Source organism: Rattus norvegicus, chromosome 8 (genome assembly GCF_036323735.1).
Source record: "Rattus norvegicus strain BN/NHsdMcwi chromosome 8, GRCr8, whole genome shotgun sequence".
NCBI classification, from domain to species: Eukaryota; Metazoa; Chordata; class Mammalia; order Rodentia; family Muridae; genus Rattus; species Rattus norvegicus.
In genome coordinates, this window is record NC_086026.1 from 92877060 (window position 1) to 92896297 (window position 19238).

General features: G+C 42.6%; 1 long non-coding RNA gene across 1 annotated transcript; it reads left to right on the forward strand.

Annotated features, from left to right (window-relative positions):
* The first annotated feature begins 5508 nt into the window (after window positions 1-5508).
* On the forward strand, window positions 5509-15172 carry LOC120094214 (uncharacterized). The gene is made up of 3 exons (XR_005488340.2): window positions 5509-5782; window positions 8736-8924; window positions 14176-15172. It is a non-coding gene; the product is annotated as an uncharacterized LOC120094214 (long non-coding RNA).
* The last annotated feature ends 4066 nt before the right edge of the window (window positions 15173-19238 follow it).

Consider the following 19238-nt stretch of genomic DNA (forward strand, 5'->3'; position numbering starts at 1 on the left):
TTCCTCCCTGGCCATTATATTCCATTAATTTAGGCAAAATGGGGGTTAAAGTTAAAAAAGAGGAATGTGGCATTCAGCTGGTGATCCTGGGAATTTTTGACAGCTCTATTGACATATACTTTCTATAGTGTAAAATTTACCCATGGAAGTGTATAATTCACTGAGTCTGAACATGGTCACCCATTCACACAGAGTTAGGGAACAATCAGTGTTAGTGAGCTCAGGTTCCCATGCATGACAGGCAATGAACAACTAAGCTAAATGTTCAGCCTCACGCTCTTTTTAATGACTGGTTTCTTTCATTAAGAATACTTTTTAAAGCTAATACATATTATAATATGTATCGATCCTTGGCTCCTTTAAATTATCCTAATTTATTCATTTCACATGTATGAGTGTTTTACCTGTTTTTACACACACACATACACACATATATATATACATACACATACACATACACACATATTCATATATACACATACACATACATATATACCACACACACACCTGGTATCCAAGGAAGCCAGAAGAGGATGTTGGATCCCTGGAACTGGAGCTACCAATGACTTTGAGCCATGGTGTGGCTCCTGGGAACCAAACCCAGGTCCTCTGCAAGAGCTTCAAGTGCTCTCAATGACCGAGCCATCTCTCCATCCCTCTTGGCTCCTTTTTAGGGCTGAATAACATTGCATTGCCTGAATATATTACTCTTTATTTATCTACTGGGTAGCTGAAAAATATTTTAATTGTCTCTATTTTGGCTAGGTTTTTTAAAAAATAATTAATTTATTTTCAGCTCAAGTAGTTTTATTGGAATTTAAAAGGAAAATGTTGAAGCAGGCAAGCTATAAATCTCACCAGCTGCCTCAAGGAAGGAGACAGAAAGCCATATTGTTTTAGTTAAGCTAAGCCATGGAAGCCAGCCACAGGGTGGACTAGGCTCCGAGAGGAACTTTGGGGGAAGAGTAAGGAATTCCCAAGCGCTAGGGAAAGAATGCTTAGGAGAGAGAGAGAGTGGAAGAGGAGGAGGAAGAAAAGGAAAAGTTATACTTTTCTAAGTAATTCATTAAAGTGTACAAACTTACAAAGCTATAAAAAGTTGGGCCGGGTGGGGAAATCCTGTAAGGAAAAAGTACATTATCTGAAATTTTTCCACCTTTGTCTTCAGAATGTTTTAAGGGTGGCCCACCTTCCTGAGGGGTGGTCCCTTGGCCAGATGAGTGACCAGCACAAATGGATTAACTCTTAGGTTTTTGTTTAGTTTGTCCCCACTAGGCCAAAAAAAAAAAAAAAGGCGTTTTATCTACAAAGGGAGGGTCCTGGCTATTTTGTTGATTTCAGTTGATCAGTTGATAGCCAGATAATAATGAATGGACCAGACTATATGCAATGCAACTGTGAAGAAGTGATGCTTCCAGTAAAGTACCCTGATATTGCTTGCCAAAAAAAAAAAGGGCCTTACAAGGCTACTGTAACACCCCGTTTTGAAGATTGTACTGTATAATCATTTAGAGATGGGTTAAAATCGGAGAGTATGTATTCCATTTTCATCATGGAAATTTGAGGCCCAGTCCCAAAGCTGTTGGCTGAAACAGATTAGTGTCTGGACTAGGAGTGTTAAGTCCGAAACCTCACACACAGCTTCCAGGTTAGGATGATCCTTTGGGAGGAGACAAGAAGCCAGAGCTCCCTCTGACGTTTCTGGTTCAGGGACATTCCTGAAACTGTTGCTGCTGGTGCCAGCCCTAAGCCTGTCTGGCTAGTTTCTTTCTCCTATTCTTGTCATTTCTCCATCCCTTGCATAGGAAATAACTGCCACTTAGGGACTCGGTGCATTAGCCACTTAGCTTTTCTGAGCTGAGTGGGTCATCAGACGTAACAGTGGGGTTCCCCTACAGAGGAGTTATCTAGGAGAGTGTATCAGCAGTTCCATTTTTTAAAATTATTTTTATTTATATTTATAAGTACACTGTACCTGTCTTCAGAGACACCAGAAGAGGGCATTAAATCCCATTGCAGATGGTTGTGAGCCACCATGTGGTTGCTGGGAATTGAACTCATGACCTCTGGAAGAGCAGTCAGTGCTCTTAACCACTGAGCCATCTCTCCAGCCCCATTTTTTTTTATAGTAGCAAAGTGTAGGGAGAAATAGAAGTTCTTGGCTGGTGCCTCAAGCTTAGATTGAGACAGGAGGGAGAATTACAGCAAAGGCAAGAGTTATTGGTATCATATGTTCTAGGCAGAGAACCAGAAGAAGCTACAGCAGAATAGTTTTAAATGTCAAAATCAAAGTCCATCGGAGTCCTTTGACGGGCTCACAAGAGAACCCATCGGTTGGAATCTTCTTTGCTTTTCCCTTTATCTTCCAAGACTAAGTCAAGAGTCCCGGAATGAACTCGGGATCTGCCTTCGAGAAGTTTGTTAACTGTTGAAGAGTCTAGAAATCAGTGTAAGGTCCCTTCCAGATACTTCTAGAGAGGGAGAGAATTAACCATCATTTGTTTTTTTGTTTGTTTGTTTTATGTTTTAGTTGGTTGCATTTTAGGCCAAAACAATAGTGACCCTCTTGTAGCTACAAGTATGTGGTGCAGTGTCAAACTGAGCCAAGCTCATAATGTCCTATGTCTTGGAAGCATTTTCCTTATCAAGATGAAATCAGTGAGAATTGGTCATCTAAATAACATGTCCTATGGGTTTAAGCCATAGGGAGAGCAATCCTTTGGACTGTTAAATAAAAACACAATCATTGTAATTTTTGGTTTACTTTCCTGGGCATGGATCATGTAGGTGGCCATTTTCTTTATTACTGTTAAGGCTACTTGAGGGCCTAAATCTCAGGGAGCACTGGGCCTTGCGGGGAGCTGAAATGGAAATTTAAGGGTTCTTTGGGGAGTCAGTTGTGTTGGATGGTGTTTTGCTGGGGCAAACACGTGAAGGAGTATTTTCCTGAAGTGGACACAGGTGAAAGACTAAGGCAGACTCCTGAAGGAATGTTTTACTGAAGCAGACACAGGAGAGAAGATGTCCTGCTAAAGCAAGCCAGTGAAAGGGCACGTGAAGAAGGACGGATTCTTTGCTAAAAACACGCACATATTGGTCCACCTTAAGTTATTACATAGTTGACTCCACAGAGAGAAACACACCAAAACAAACAAACAAACACCAAACTTCTGGTGATGTGCTGCAGTTTCTTGCTGCTTCTGTGGACTCCGGCTGATTAGCAGAGCGATGTCAGCAGAAACAGACCCATGGAGGACACGTCATGCTTGGAGGGACTATAAAAAGGACTCCACAGGGACAGAGGCAGAGCGTGCCTTGCTTATAGAGCTAGCTGTGCACTTCATAGAGGTCTCTAGTCTTCACTGAACTTCACTTCCCTGAGAGAGGTACAGCTGAGAACTTCTCCTGGTGTCCCTCTTGGTCCCTCTCTGGCTGTCTCTGCTAGGTAGTGCCACTGCTGCTGACTCTTGTTTGCTGCCCCGACTCCGTGAATGTGTTTGTGAGTGGATCGAGCTGCCGCTTCTGAGCTGTGAACTGAACTGCCGATTTCCAGACAACACAGATGGGCATTGCTCCAAAGAACCTCTCTAAACAGGTTCACTCCCCCCACCACTGTATCCTATCTTTTCCACAACCCCTGGTGGGTGGTGGGATACAGGGAGGTTAAAGTGTTTAAGAACCATTGGGAGCCCTCCCTATTTTATTGGATAGATGGTTAAGATGTCATCAATAACTTTCCAAGGAGACTATTTCTTAAAGTTTCCCTCTTTATGAAAGTCTTAGAGAGTTGATTAATCCATCTCACTTAATGTAATCAAAGACATTAAAATGTTTCTCAGAATTTCCAAATAGCATGAAATAACTCCTATTATCCTTTGTGATAACTGATTGTACCTAAAAAAAACAAAAAACGGACTCATCATTTAGTTAGTTCATATAGCTTCAACTTAAAAGCCCCATTTCTACAAGCTCGTGTGATATAACAAAAGACACACACAGTTTCCTGCCACTACTCTTGAGGTCACTGAGGGGCCTTAGACGAGATGTGAGGTTGGGTGCCCAGTTTTCCAACTGAACAGAAATAGAACAGGTGCTCAGCTTTATTGCTTTCAATTACATAGCATCGCAAAGTCTAATTTCCAAAGTGTTGGGATGAAATGTTCCTGGGGGCATTCAGTTTGAAGAATAGGCTAAGAGTGATCTGCAGTGAGCACACTCACTATTGTACAAAGAATCTCTCACGCACCGTACGGGAGCATCCCCTGTCAATAAGAAGCTGGTGGCCAATGAACGGAGGCAGGATTAGAAGGCGGGACATCTTGCAGAAAGAGATAGTAATTCTGGGAAAGAGTCGGTCACTTTTTGCCCCCGACTTGGAGGAGATGGACTTATGAAACTGAGGAGAGGTAACCAGCCATGCGGCACACATAGAGTATAATAAATGGGTTATATAAGTTATGAGCTAGTTAAGGAACAAGCCCAACACTCTGACCTAGGCATTTATTGATACATAAATAGCCTCCAAGTCAGTAAGCGGAAACTGGGACATGGGAGAAAAGCCCGTGGTTGCACACTATCCATAGGAATGGTGCCTTTAAGGTGATTTAGCACTTTCTTCTTTTTTTAAATAATTTTTAAATTGACTTGTATTTGTGTCTGGAGAGATGGCTCAGTGGTTAAGAACATTGGCTTCTCTTCCAGAGGACCCAGGTTTGATTCCCAGCATCCTGGCATATCATATCTATTTGTAAATCCAGTACCAGGGGCTCTGAAAGCCTCTTCTGGCCTCTGAAGGCACCAGACACTCTTGTGATACATGGACACACATGCAGGCAGAGCACCCATACACATAAACATTTTTTTTAAAAATTAAAATAATTTTTGTTTATGCAAATCTGTCTGTGTATGCAGTGCCCACTGAGTCCAGAAGAGGGAGTCAGAGCCTCTGGAACAAGATTGTGAGCCAGGTAATGTGGGTGCTGGGGGCCAAACCTGGGTCCTGTGGAAGAGCAGACAGAGCTCTTAACCACTGAGACATCTCTCCGGCCCCTAGCATTTTCTTCTTAAGGTACTACAACCTGGGTTAGCTTGTTCCTGTGTTCATAGTGCAAAAAAGAAGTTCATTTCCCAGCTCTGTCCCTTGATCATCAATGATCCTAGAAGACCAAGTCTTTTGTTCTCTCTGCTTCCCTCTTCCCCTGGGGCTGGTTCCGACCCCTGGGGCCCACGTGTAGGAGAACAGACCCCAACAGTGTAACTTCAGTGTATACAGGGAGGATGTCTGACTCTCAGAAGGGCAACTTCCCTTTAACATTTGCCTATTTGGTCATTCTTTCTGAATGTGGGGGTTCTGAGGGTTTGTGTGTACGGAGGTCAGAGAACAACTTTCAGGAGTCTGTTTTCACCTTCTACGAGAGTGGCAATGCTTTCTCCCGATGTGCTATGCACTCTAGCTGACTGTGAGCTTCCAGGCACATCTGCCTCAGCTCTCATCTCGATGCAGAAGTGTGTGCCCTTGCAAATTGCTTTTGAGGATGGATGTAGACACTGCCCTTCGGTATTCACTGAACCATTTCTCAGGTCCTGGTGGTTGGGACTTCACGAGGAGTTTAAAGGCAAGGGATCATGGGGGAAATCCCTTTTTCTCTGTTCCATTTTAGTTCTTTCCTCCCTCTGCACACTGTTCAGATCCTCTGCCCTGACCCTGAGAGCCAGAAGCCAAGCATCAGGAGCAGGAAATGCAGTGAGCCTTGAGAACTGGACTCCTGTCGATGATTCCAAGGTAGGTAAGAAGCCATGACATGGAGGCTTCTGAAGTAACACCACTTCCACATTCCCCTATAAACCCTTTTGGCCTCCCTCTGCTTACAGGCTAGCTCCTTGCCTTAGAGAGAAGCTTATGCCCTATGGCCTAGTCAGCTAGCTTCTCTGACCAAATAGCCCATGGCTACAGTGTCTTAGGTTGGTGAAAAGGTGAAAGTAAGTTCCTTTCACATTATATAGCCACATGGGATTGGCAGTTGTTCAGGAGAAGCCAGGGCTTCTGCTACATAGTGATGCCTCAAGCAGTTGCCAACAAATAGTTCAGTCACCACAGACAGGCTCGGCCTATAGGTAGTGTGCACTGCTGCCTCCAAATATCATTCACAAAACTTGCATGGTCCGCGCTGCACCAAGGAGCATCCAGGAGGAAAGAAAATGAACGTGTAGCAATTGACTCTGTTACTAACACAAGCGTTGGACTAACAGGTAGATTTCGTTTTCCTCATTGCTTCTGGAAGTTTGGTCACACTATCTCTGAAAGAGTCTCCTAGTGACTCTTTAGCAATGCATTCTGAGATTTGGGGGTTGAATTATTTAGTGATTAATGAGGATTTCTCCAGTGTTTGACCCCTGAACATTCTACCTCAGCAACATCTACGAGTATCTGAATTAATGGTCCAGAGAGTCACAAAAGGTAAAGTTCAAGAGCTTTGCTAGCTCCCTTGCAGTAAATGAATTTTTGTTCAGTGTTGTAAAAGTTGTTAAGGTTCTGTTAAGTATCAAGGCTTATCCTCTTTCCTAATTTCTTTCTTTTTTCTCAGCCTTAGGAACTTGTACATGTTAGGCAAGCACTCTAGCCTTGTTGGGAAATCACCACCACCACCACCACCACCACCACCACCACCACCATCAACATCATTGGTATAGGAAATTTTCACATTGGCAAACAATCTTATGGAATTTCCATTTGGCCTCTGGTACACCGGGCTGCCCCTGAACTCCTGTGGGGCATCAGACCTTCCTGGTAAAGAGTCCAGGCTGAAGAACAGAGGGCAAGTGGTGACCTTGACTCTTTACTTCATCCCTCAGTTTGATCATTTATCAAATGTTGGGGGATGCATGAGGGCCAAAACTGCACTCTCTAACTCATGTGGCTTTCCTTGTTTAGCCCCCATTCTCCTACTCTCCGGGGGCCCTCTCCCACAGAAGCCGGGAAGCAGAAGTGTGCCTTTCTCAAAGTCAGTTGGAATTGGTTAGATTTTGATTCTGTCACTTTGATGAATTTGTTTGAAATCTGGAAGGCAGATATGAGGGAGCCATTGTTGTGTTTCACTGGGTTGTTTTTCTGCAGGCAAGACAGAATCTGAGGTGAGGTCTAAACTGCAGTAGGATTCTGACATCTCTGGCTAGCTTCCTGGGGGCCAAAGGCAGTGTCAGCAACAGATTCTTGAGTCTGAATTTCTGCCTTGTGATTTTTTTTTTTAAATATAGTGTCTTGGGTGACTATGAAATGAAGTTCTCAGAGTTGGGGGAAGACTCACTTGTGATAAGTGTCTGCAAGCCCATTCACTGATTTAAACTTCCTGATTATGGAGAGATGCAATTTTGCAGACCCACAGCCGAATTATTGTGGGTTACTTGAAGCCCCCTCAGCAGCCATGCACTGTCTACCTCTACAGTTGACCTAACACCTGGGGACTATAACACACAGCTTTGGGGGCATGTTACTAATAGCCTGTCTTAGTCAGGGTTTCCATTCCTGCACAAAAGATCATGACCAAGAAGCAAGCTGGGGAGGAAAGGGTTTATTCAGCTTACATTTCCTCCATTGTTGTTCATCACCAAAGGGAGTCAGGACAGGAACTCATATAGGGCAGGAACTTGGAGGCAGGAGCTGATGAAGAGGCCATGGAGGGATGTTACTTACTGGCTTGCTTCCTCTGGCTTGCCTAGCTTGCTCTCTTATTGAACCCAGGACCACCAGCCCAGGGATGGCACCACTCACAATGGGCTGGGCCCTCCCCCTTGATCACTAATTGAGAAAATGCCTTACAGTTTTCTGGGGACAGCATATGATGACAAGGACTGCCAGCAGTAGGCTGGGATGGAGACATCTCAGAAGCCCAAGGTAGCTCCTTGTAAAAAAGGGTGGCGTCTGGGACCCTGAGAAGCTGGAGACACATCCTTCCAGGGGACCTGCCATCTGAAATAAGAGGCTGCCTGCAGTAGGCCAGGATGGAGACATCTCAGTAGCCTGCAGCAGCTCTTTGTAAAAAAAAAAGCAAAAGGTTGTTCCCATCTCTCCTAACCTTAGCCCTGGACAACGGCTGTATAGATTTCATTTGTGCGTGACAGAGGCATTTCCTCAAGGGAGGCTCCTCTCTCTGTGATAACTCCAGCTTGTGTCAAATTGACACATAAAACCAGTCAGTACATAACACATTAGATTACATCAAGCCAAAGGCTAAAAATGTCATAGGATGCCATCTGAAACCTATAGCAAGGACTCTCCGGATTTGCTTTAACCAACTACATGATATTCTCACCACTATTTGAGAAGTGCATTGATTTATGGCTTTGTTTTGTTCGGTAACTATAAAAATGTCATGATACTATCACCACCTTTGAATATGGTATTTGCAGTTGCCGGAAGCCATGCTCCTGGGCCATGGACACTCATGTTTAGCTCAGATTAAACTCTTGATTAATCCCTGTGGGGTGAAAGTTAGGCCTTTTCGTCTACAGTTAACCTTGAAAATGGCAGCTTTCTCAGAGAGGCGGCTCTAGGTCCCATATGGTACTTAGTAATGAGAAAAGATGTGCAAAACTTAGGCATGGGCATCAAGAAAAATAAATAAATTGTCACGGTTTCTCTCCAAAAGCTATTTCTATTGTCTTTCTGTTAACTTTACAAATGCTAATTCCTTATGCTCCTCCTGGACCAGGCTAAAATCAGTCGTCTTTCCCAACAGTGAATGTAAGGAAATCAGTGTCCCGACATGGTTTTGTGGTGATGACACCACATACCCCAAAGCACAGAGCTCAGAAGGTGCAGAATGCACCCGAGTGCCACTGCAGTGCCCACAAATGACCAGGGACGCGGAGGGAAGTTCCTGAGGAGTTCCATTGTTGAAGATGAATCTGGTTCCAGAGACTACTCAGTAAGTCTACTCGGCAGAAAAATGTGGAGTCTGTGTCACAAGGTTAATGTACCCACATTCCTTTCTCACATGCTAATTCGGGAAGAGCTATTTGCCCCTCTGCTGACCCCATTACTTCGACGACTGCCACTTCACCTGGTCCTAAGGACACACCACCCCAAATTACATTTTAGGTCTTGAAGTCCAGAAGGACACACACAGTGGGTGGAGGTGTTAGAACAGAAATATCTTATTAAAGACCTCTCTTTTAAGCCATAAATTTGAGAGAGAGCAGGGAGGTTGCACATGAGAAGGACCAGAGGGATGATAGGAAAGGGGGAGCCGGTGTAATTGTATTTTAATTTAAAAAAATTAATAAAACCTTCTCTTCTAAACTCAATTTATTTAATTTCAGGAGGCAGCTAAAGAATAAATAACTGGCTATTCTGAAACAAATGCCAATATAAAAGAAGAAAATTTGAACAAAATTGTATTTGGTCACTATGCAACTTCCTTTATTCAAGATATAAAAAGCCTAATTTAACACTCGTTACTGCATCTTGAAACCCATTTAGTCTGCCTTTTAAAAATAAATCGCCTTTTCAATGCCTGAGTTACACTGTAGACATGGAATTGTTTTCTCTTACTGTTCCTCCTCGTGAGCCAACATTTTGAATCTGAAGAGATTACTAACTTGCCTACACATTAGGGATTTCCAACCACAAAGTAGCATTAATAACATTTGTGGGGCTTTTTTCAGGGAAAGGCAGCGTTTGCTACCAAGGATCACAAGGGTGGTACCTTCTCACACAAGACTAGACATAGCTTTTGGAGGAAAACTGTGACAGTTCATTTTTATATCGAAGCTCTCACACCACTTAGGGTGCATCCTTTCTCACCAAAGAATCGACAGATACCACGTAGAACACAGAGCACAGTTTGGTTTACCATGGGTGGCCACTGTTTCATTGTTTTAGCTGCAGATTTCGTGAGTATCTCTTGGCAAGCATTATTCCTAAATCCCTCAATTGTGAAATAAGAATGATGATAGTTCCCCACCCCCACTCCCACCCCAACACACTTGGGAAGACTAGAGGATTACCGATTAGAATGTGCACACAGCACGGGAAATATAGAGGATATACCGGTTGCCACAGCAAGTTTCTTCTGTTTTCTCTCAGACGGTTTAGCAATAAGATGAGTTCATGTCAAGATTTAATCTTCTATGTGGTGCCTATTGATTTATGTAACTTAAATTATAATGGGGTAGGGATGGCAATTAAAAGTTGAAGAGGGCCGAGGTAGGAATGATAGTCTAGAATTTTCTATAGTGATCATTTACAGATCCTTCCCAGGATCTGTGTCTGTAAAGATGTTGGGGGGGGGGGGGGTTGGGAGCAGGGAGAGTTCTGAGTGTTCTGTTGGTTCTGAGTTCCCAAAGGCAACATCTCTACTGTGGTTGGCAGTACTGACTAGGGCCCAGGAGCTGAGATGTCCCCAGTCTAAAATCAAGGCTGTGACTCCTCCTCTCCTTGATGGTGGAGCACCTCTCTCTTCACCTCTTCTGCTGAAAGCAACTCCTCTGTGCTCCATACTCTGCTCCTTAAATAGTAATGAAATGGGAGTGTGTGTGTGTGTGTGTGTGTGTGTGTGTCTGTGTGTGTGTGTGTCTGTGTGTGTGTAAGGGGTGTTCCAGGATATTTAATCACACCATGAACCCCTAGACTGTTATTTACTGGAAAAACCCGTTTTTAGTTGTTGTGTGACTCAGCCTTAGCACACACCTTTAATCCAAGAGCTTTCTGCTTGAATACTATAAACAGGATTAAACAAAGTCAACCATAGGTCAAGAGGTGGAGCAGGCATCCATTTGACAGGAAGCAAACATTGGATTACTAAGGAGAAAAACCATAGAGAGTAAGAGGGAGTCAGGAGGCTGGATAGAGAGATACACAGGAAGTAGAGGGAGGGATTTGGTTTGAAGGTCTTTTGAGACTTTTGAAGGTTTCTTGAGAGAGGGCCATTTTTGATGGGAAGTCAGCTGAAGAGAAAGGTCAGCTGGGTGCTTTCTCTGCCTCACCGAGCTAGCAGGCTTTCACACCAGCATCTGAATCTCCTGTCTTAATTGGTAAAATTGAATGTTTGAGATTTTGTTAAAAAAACAACAGTGGGGGGATGTGTGTGTGTGTGTGTGTGTGTGTGTGTGTGTGTGTGTGTGTTAAGTATAACAATGGAACATTTGACTTCTGTCTGTAAAAGGTCTGGAAATACCCGAACTGGTTGATCTCTTCCTGAAAATTATTAAGGTCAATGTGTTTGACATCAGAGATTACAACACAGACCTGGACATATGGGTTGAATGAAATCCTTCTGTGGAAAAGCCATCCTTCACCATTTTACTTAAGAAAACAAAGCCACAGCAAAAAGTAAACAAAAAACCAAAACAAAACAAAACAAAAAAAAATCTCAGTTTTAAAAAGATTTCGTGAGGGCCTAGAGATGTGGCTCACCTGGTTAAGGAGGCATCCTACCTTTGCAGAGGACTAAGTTCAGTTCTCATCACCCATGGTGGACAGCTTACAACTGCCTCTAACCGCAGCTCCAGAGGACCCAACACCCTCTTTTGGCTTATAGATGTATTCATATGAATGTGAATATGCATACATGTATATTAAGTCACACATACACGTACATTAAGAAGATTTTTTAGAGAAATAATTTTCATAACACAACATACATATATATGTATTTTTCAGTTGTACAATTCAGCTGTTTTGTGGGTAAATTTGCCAAATTATATTCCTACCACCAAAGTGCAGTTTTAGGACATTTCAGAGTGTACGCTGCTAGCATATTGAAATTAATTGATCCTTTACTATAGCAGATGCTGATATCCTACTGCACTTTTAAGTTAATTTATTTATTATATATGAGTACACTGTAGCTGTTTTTCAGACACACCAGAAGAGGGCATCAGTTCTCATTACAGATGGTTGTGAGCCACCATGTGGTTGCTGGGAATTGAACTCAGGACCTCTGGAAGAGCAGTCAGTGCTCTTAACCGCTGAGCCATCTCTCCAGCACCCTACTGCACTTTTTAAAAACGTAGTTGTTAAAGCTTTTCTATTCATGTATCTTTACTTTGAGGTTTTCTATAGATAGGACCTCTTGGCAACTTTTAACTCAACAACAGAATCAAATTTGTTCCCTCATGCGAAGAAAACACTGAGAAGAGACTCTATTCTTAGTCCGTACGGCCCATCGGGTTGTCCTGGTGGCAATAAAAACCAGGAGTTCAGTGCTGGCTTTCAGAAACAGGTTGTCTCTTCACAGTTATTGGCTTCTTTATTTCTGCAGTTTTAATTGTACATTGTATCGATAAGCTTACGCATGTTTCTTTACAACCGTGATTATTCACAACAGTCCATGAAAACCCCCATGCCCAGGCTAGGGAAAAAAAATCAGGCGTGTAGCTGTCAGCTCCAAGATCTCTTGGTGCCATTCATAGAAATGGCCTGCGAGTCACAGGCTGCAGTGTCTACTGCATGTTCACTGCCACGGCTTCTCGGTTGCCCGTGGAGGAAGCACTCCTTACCTCCAATCCATCTCCTTTCTTCTCCTCTTTAATTTCCCAGTAGCATTTTATTTTCTTCCATGAACACCCTTCAACACCAGTAACTTATTTCTAAATCCCACCCCCCACTTGCTTATCCCAGGGCCACAAAACCCTTATGTTTTGTTTTTTAAAACAATTGTATTTGTTCTAGTGTCTGGGTTCATGGCGTACACATGTGTCTGTATGTGTGTACTTTTAGAATTTTACTTTAAAACAAGTAAAAAAAATCACTCAAAAGTGTTAGAAGTGGCAGAGAAGGAAGTTTATTTGTGACTTTGAGGCCATTGTTGGACTACAGCCATCCCAAGACACAGATTCTGTGCCTTGGGACTGACCTCGAATTCCTCTCTGAGTTTGGGAGGGGAGAGAAGCAGACTCTAGAGTGCTGTCAGTGGCGTCTCCTGTATTCAGAGAATGCTACAGTTTCCCGAGAAGCCATTTCTAGCTGTCCAAATGGTGTAGCAGGGAAGCAAGTGAGGGAAAGTCTGGGATGAGGCACTGGCATTTCCTACGCACACATCAGCCATTCCACCCAGCAATGTGCAAACCTCCCCAGTCAAATGTGTGACTGCCCTGTGGTTCCTATGACTTCATACCCACTGAACATTCGTGTCGATTTAAAAATACATCCCATTTATAGTATCTAAGTCTAGAGCCTAACTTTAAAAAAAGATATACATATTGAATATTCTGAATTTTTTCCCCGATTTTAAGCTCTGTTTAGTTTAAAACTTTAACGTGCACTATGCACTCTTTCTGAGAAATCACACTGCCAACAGCTGTGCTGTATGCAGTATTTCCGGTACGATAGCAGCCATTCGCACTGCTATTTCCAGAGCTTCCAGTAAAATGGAAATATATTAATAATCTGTGGAATATTCTTTGTTATAAAAGCAATTCTGTTCTGTGCATATACCTGCCCCAGCGCATCCTCTGGCAAAGCCTTGCACAAACGTGTATGTACAGAGGTTACTATACATTATATTCTTAGTGTTCATTTATATTTGATACAGAGCGTTGAGGCTTTGAAATTCTGCATGTAAGTGGATGTATGGCTATGAGTTGTATGCCGAGGTAGTAAAGAAGAGACGATCAAATGTTTGCCACACTAGCCGGTAGCTCTTACACGGCTGAGACTTCTCGTCGGAAGATCTGGACATGCCTCGGGTTAGTCTGGATTTCTCCTTCATTATTTAATGACATTTGCCGTTTTCAATTACTTTTTTTTCTTCTCTTTGAAGTTAGAAAGAACTACTCAGAACCACCTTAAAGTTTTCCTTTTTGGATCCAACGGTGTCCATGATGTAACATCCCTTGCCCACTAGTTTTGGCATTATTAAGTCTTTTCTGGAAAGAAATATACTTTTTGTCTGTCTCAAAGTTCAAAAACTCCACATTTCCTGTAGATCTAGGCAAAGGAGGACAGCAGCTTTTTGGCACTCTCTTCCAGTGGCCACTCCAGGGGCTGGATGGTTGGTCCATCCTGCCTGCTGCCTGCTTCCCCCCACGCCCCACCCCTCTGAGTCGGAGGGGGGTGGGGCTCTATGCACTCCGCCTTCTGCCCTCCTTGCTGCTAATTCACCAAGCTAATTAGTCTCGTTGAGGACCAATAAAGGCAGGAATCTGTTAGATTTTTGTCTCATTCATTTCTTTCAGAGGAACTTGCAAGGAAGATCCTGTCAGCATTTGGAATGGGAATGGAATCTCAAAAGCTTGGCATGAGAAACAGCTGAAGGCGCCAGTCTTCCAGGCCAAAGATTCTGGTCACAGAGTCCCAATTCAACTTTTTCCCTCGAGGCAAACTTCAAAGTATGCAGAAATCAAAAACTCATAGAATGAAAATAAACCGAGGGTGTGATGCCTCACTAAGCTGGGACTTGCTTGAAACTCGTTTTGTCTGCTCTGCGTCCAGAATGGCCTCATGGTACTCAGTGGAGGGACAGAACAGGTTTCCCGGTATTGAACTGACACTATTCCCTCTACAAGGGCCTTGTTCAGTTTGATTGCTCTAACTTTGCAGATGAAGAAACATAGAAACATTGTTAGTTGTTTTCCTTCCTTGTTGGTAATTCATAGTTTTACTTTATTTTACTTTTTTTTACAACAGGCTTTTGGGACAATATGCAATTACGTCTTACAATCAAGTTCTTTAATGATTGAGAAACCCTGGTAGGGGTCAGAGAGAACAACATCTCAAAGCACAGTATTCAGAGTTATGGCTTTTTTTTTTTGATACTGTTTTTGTAGGTGAGGTATGAGCTAATCAAAGAACTTCATTGAAGGACATAGATTAAAACTCTTTAGGAATTAATTTAGTCATTAGGCTCCATGGACGGAATAAAAATGGCACCAGGGGTTTGGAGTCTTGAATTTCTCTTGTTCTCATGTGTTCTTGGCGTTGGTGAATTTCTTCCCTGTAGTGAATTGCTCACTTCGGGGTTCTGGTCATGGTAAGAGAAGCGTGGTACCCTCAAACTGGCTAAGGGTCTTGTTAACGCATCAGTGCACACATTCAGAGATCCATGCCCGGCCCTGGTGGCTACTGCGTTGGGCCATTCTCACTCCTTTTGCATGTGCAGAGAATGCGTTTGTGTGGATTTCGTAACATTATTCTGCGATGCAGATTCAGCTAGTCAGTTTAGAATGATTATCAAACGGCTTGCAAAGTCTTGAAACCCGCTGTCAGTTAAATTGAGAACTCTCGGGCCGAAGCACTTTGGATTTCACAAAAGGGAAGAAAAATAGAAACGGTGATAATTGGATGGGTCTTACCTCATATAATTTCTCTTGGGCATGATAATTCCACCACACTGTTTTGCAATTCTGAAGCCCAGGCCATTTAGATTTGGACTATTGTCAACTATCAATTAGTGGAGAGAGGTGCAGGGCTGCTCCCCTTTCAAGCATTTTCCCAGGCCACTGGAATCTTAGAGCAAGTTTGTTATGAACGAGCATGTTCAGACAATGTGGGGGTCTGGCTACTCGGGTGAGGGAAGGGTTAATGAAGAGGCCCACTCTCTTCAAGCTCTTGGGTTTCTTTGTAAAATTCATTAGTCCACTTAATGGCCTTGGAAAACAGCGTGTACACTGCTAATACCGCTGAATCTCTCCTGCAGGGAGCAAGATACTTCTGTGCTTAGTGTCTCATTCTGAAAATGTGTCATTACTCTGAATGCTGGTTAGAGGGCCAAGAAGACAGGACTGAACCTCCAGCACTCACTCCCTGGCTCTACCTACCAAGGAATTCTCATCACTTATATTTCCAAACTACATTTCTTTTCTTATCAACTACACAGGTTCTGCAGCGGCATGTCAGAGTTCAAATTCTGCTTCCACTGTTTGTTCACTGAGTGATACTGGACAATATCATGTCTCCAGGTCTCTCTAGATCTGTTAACACAGGGAAACCAGTAAGATTTGTCATGACCATTAGCGTTCATATCACTCATATACACATAATATTCATTACTCATACAAAGGTGCCAACAAGAATGCTTATACCTGGAGTTAGTCAGACTGCAGGAGCTCAAAGGCACAGTCCCATTTTCCAAACCATTCCCCATTTGGAAACTTTGCTGGAAAGGGCCGAGAACTTAATTAAAGCCATTCCATTTCATTCATGGCCACTGATTATTACATGAAATGATGCTTCTGCAATAAGAACTCACTAAAGGTGGAATATCAGTGTGGGGTAGTTTGTGTGGGGTGTGGCAACCTGTGCTCACCTGAGCTTTGGTGTGTATGGCTTTTTAAAATATTTATTTATTTTATTTATATGAGAACGCTGTAGCTGTCTTCAGACAGACCGGAAGAAGGCATTGGAGCCCATTACAGGGTTGTGAGCCACCATGTAGTTGCTGGGCATTGAACTCAGGATCTCTGGAAGAGCAGTGAGTGCTCTTAACCCCTGAGCCATCTCTCCAGCCCACGGCTCTGTTTATGCCAGCCAAGCAGTCTACCAACTGAGCTACAGCCCCAGCCTGAGTTAGGCCAAAACCATTGGCACACAGACGGCACAGAATAAGCATTGCTAGTTTATTGTCTTTGTCCTTCTATAAGAAGCATACAAAATACAGCATTTTTAGCTTCATCTTTATTATGAAAATGTACAAATACACAGAAAATAGTGTAAAAATACTTTTTTTACCCAAGGGAGATCCAACAACATTATGCCAAACTTCTGTGTGTGTGTGTGTGTGTGTGTGTGTGTATTATGTACTTTTGTTAAGGTATTTGAAAATAAATGACAGCTCTTGCAACCATTAATAATTTGGAATACTTGGTATGCATTTCATATTAATAATTGTGATGTCCTTAACTGAACAGCTAACCATCACCTCCTAATGGAATAGTCTGGATGGCCCGCATACTAAATAAACAGGGAGTATGTGCTAATTGAGGGACCTGGTTTGTTGCTAACCCCTTCTCTCAGAAACCACGTTATTCCTGTTTCTTTCAAATGAAAGACACTGGAATTCTTATTTCTTCCTCAATCAAGTCCAAACCCTGATGGGTTGTCTAGGACTGTGTATGCCTCATGTCCTTCGTCTACATGCCCACATCTGCTTTTGTACCAGTTCATGAGTTTTGATGTATGCTGGTTTGACATGGTGAATACTACCATTCTTTATTTCCACCGCCTTTCAACATCAACACCACTCCTCCTCCAGCCCCCATTCCAGTCGTGGTATCTCTGTGTCTTTCTGATCAAATTGTGCACTTTGGTTGTTTGGAGGAGCTTTTCTGTCACCTGAACCATTGGTGGCCCTCTGGTTCAATAGTTTTCAATATGTATGCAATTTGGATTCAACCAGCGAGCTCCGGAGACCACCTCAGGAGGGAGGTGCTGGCCAAGAGGGTGAGCCATCGAGTCTACAATTACTTTTCTCATTGCCATGACAATACATCTGACTTCAACATCTACAGCGAGGAAAGATTTTGACTCACCATTTCTGAGATTTCAGTCTGTAGACCTTGGCTCTGCTGCTTCTGGCCAGTGAGGCAGAGGATCTTGTCCACAGAAGTGTGAGAAGGGACTCACAAGGAAAGGTAGCTTACTGTGATAAACAGAAGTGATCATGGTCTGCCCTAGACCAATGCAGGCCTCACTTTAGGCACTTGTTGATTGACAGGTTTTTTTTTTTTGTGCCATCTCATCTCAGTTTTAATGAGTTAATATCAAGCTTTACTGTACCCTGGGAAGGTCTATGACCAAAGACTTGTCTTGTCTTCTCAGAGCAAAGCCAAAGAGTTATGTCTTTTGGGGTTGTGGTTGCTCTGGAAGATAGGCCTCAATCTAGCTGTGGTTTTATTGATTGATGGTCAAACTATCCTTTTTGTTTGTTTGTTTTTCTGCAATGAAGACTGAACTTAAGACTTAACATGTGATTTTCTTTTGGGTCAGGGTCTCTCTAAGTTACCTGGGTCATCCTATATTGTGATTTTCCTGCCTCAGTATTTTGAATAGCTGGGGTTATAAGCATACTTCAACAGGTTGAAAGAGTAAATCACTTTGTAAGAGTATTACTCATTTACAATTGCTCACACTAAATTCAAGTAAAGTGAAAGAATAATTTTTTACTGTCATCGTCATCGTCATTGTCATCGTTATCATCATCATCAACAACAGCAGCAGCAGCAACAACAACAACAACAAGAAGGCAGGATGGCCTGGGACTCTCTCTATAGCTAAAGGTTTTCTTGGACTCCTCATCTTTCTGCTCCTATCTTTTATGTACTGGAAATGTGTGCCACCATGGCCAGCTGAATGATTGTTTTAAAAATCCCCTTATTCTGTCTCAGTTCTTACTCTAGAGGCACTCAAATGTCTTAGAAAAAGGAAATGATATTTTTGGAATCCAAAGGAGACTCATCTCTAAAACCAAGAATATTTCACATCATCTCCAGGGTCTGCCCTAGCTCTGTGATTTCTATACACAAAGCCCCTCTCCTATGCTCCATTCACTGAAAAGCTCTATTCTACCTATTTGGCTGTTCAGGTACCCACGACCATTTGTGTGGCAGACCATAACCTTCCAGTCCAAAAGACATTAGTAGACAAGCCCTGAGAAATGGTTAATTATTTACTAGAAATGCAACTAAACCTTTATCATGCCAAACCCAAATTGTCATTTTTTTTGGCAGGTACTTTATGGCAACCAGATGAATAATACTTTAAAAATGTTACTCTGAAAGTTAACTTAGTTTCTATGGGTTTGTTTATGGCTAACATCTGTTAGGGCCATGAGATAATAGTCCTGGAAATAAAAATCCATTAGAGGAATCACAGAGTTTTGTGTGGAAGAGGTTAGGAGTGTACAATGGCTGATGCAAATGTGCGTTCTTTGTGCTACTATGTAATGAGTGTTGGCTTCTCCACTAGAAATTGAAGCCCCATAGTTCTTGGAGACTGATCTTACTAATGTATGAAGACCTGGTGTCTTGCAAAATGCCTGATATTGAGACATTATATTTTTATTAACAATATGAAAGACAGACTCTGATGTAATCCTGGAGTGCTCTGCCCAGAATAATATGTTTTATCTAGAGTTTGGGATGAACTCACAGAAGATAGGATACAACTGTGAGGCAGGGGTGGGGTGGAGAAAAGTGTTGGTATAGGCACTTAGAAGCCAGTTTTTTGCAGGCTCGAAACAAGAACCTGGGCATTCCTATGTTTAACCTGAATGTGATTGTTTTTGGAAAACCTCTTATTTCTC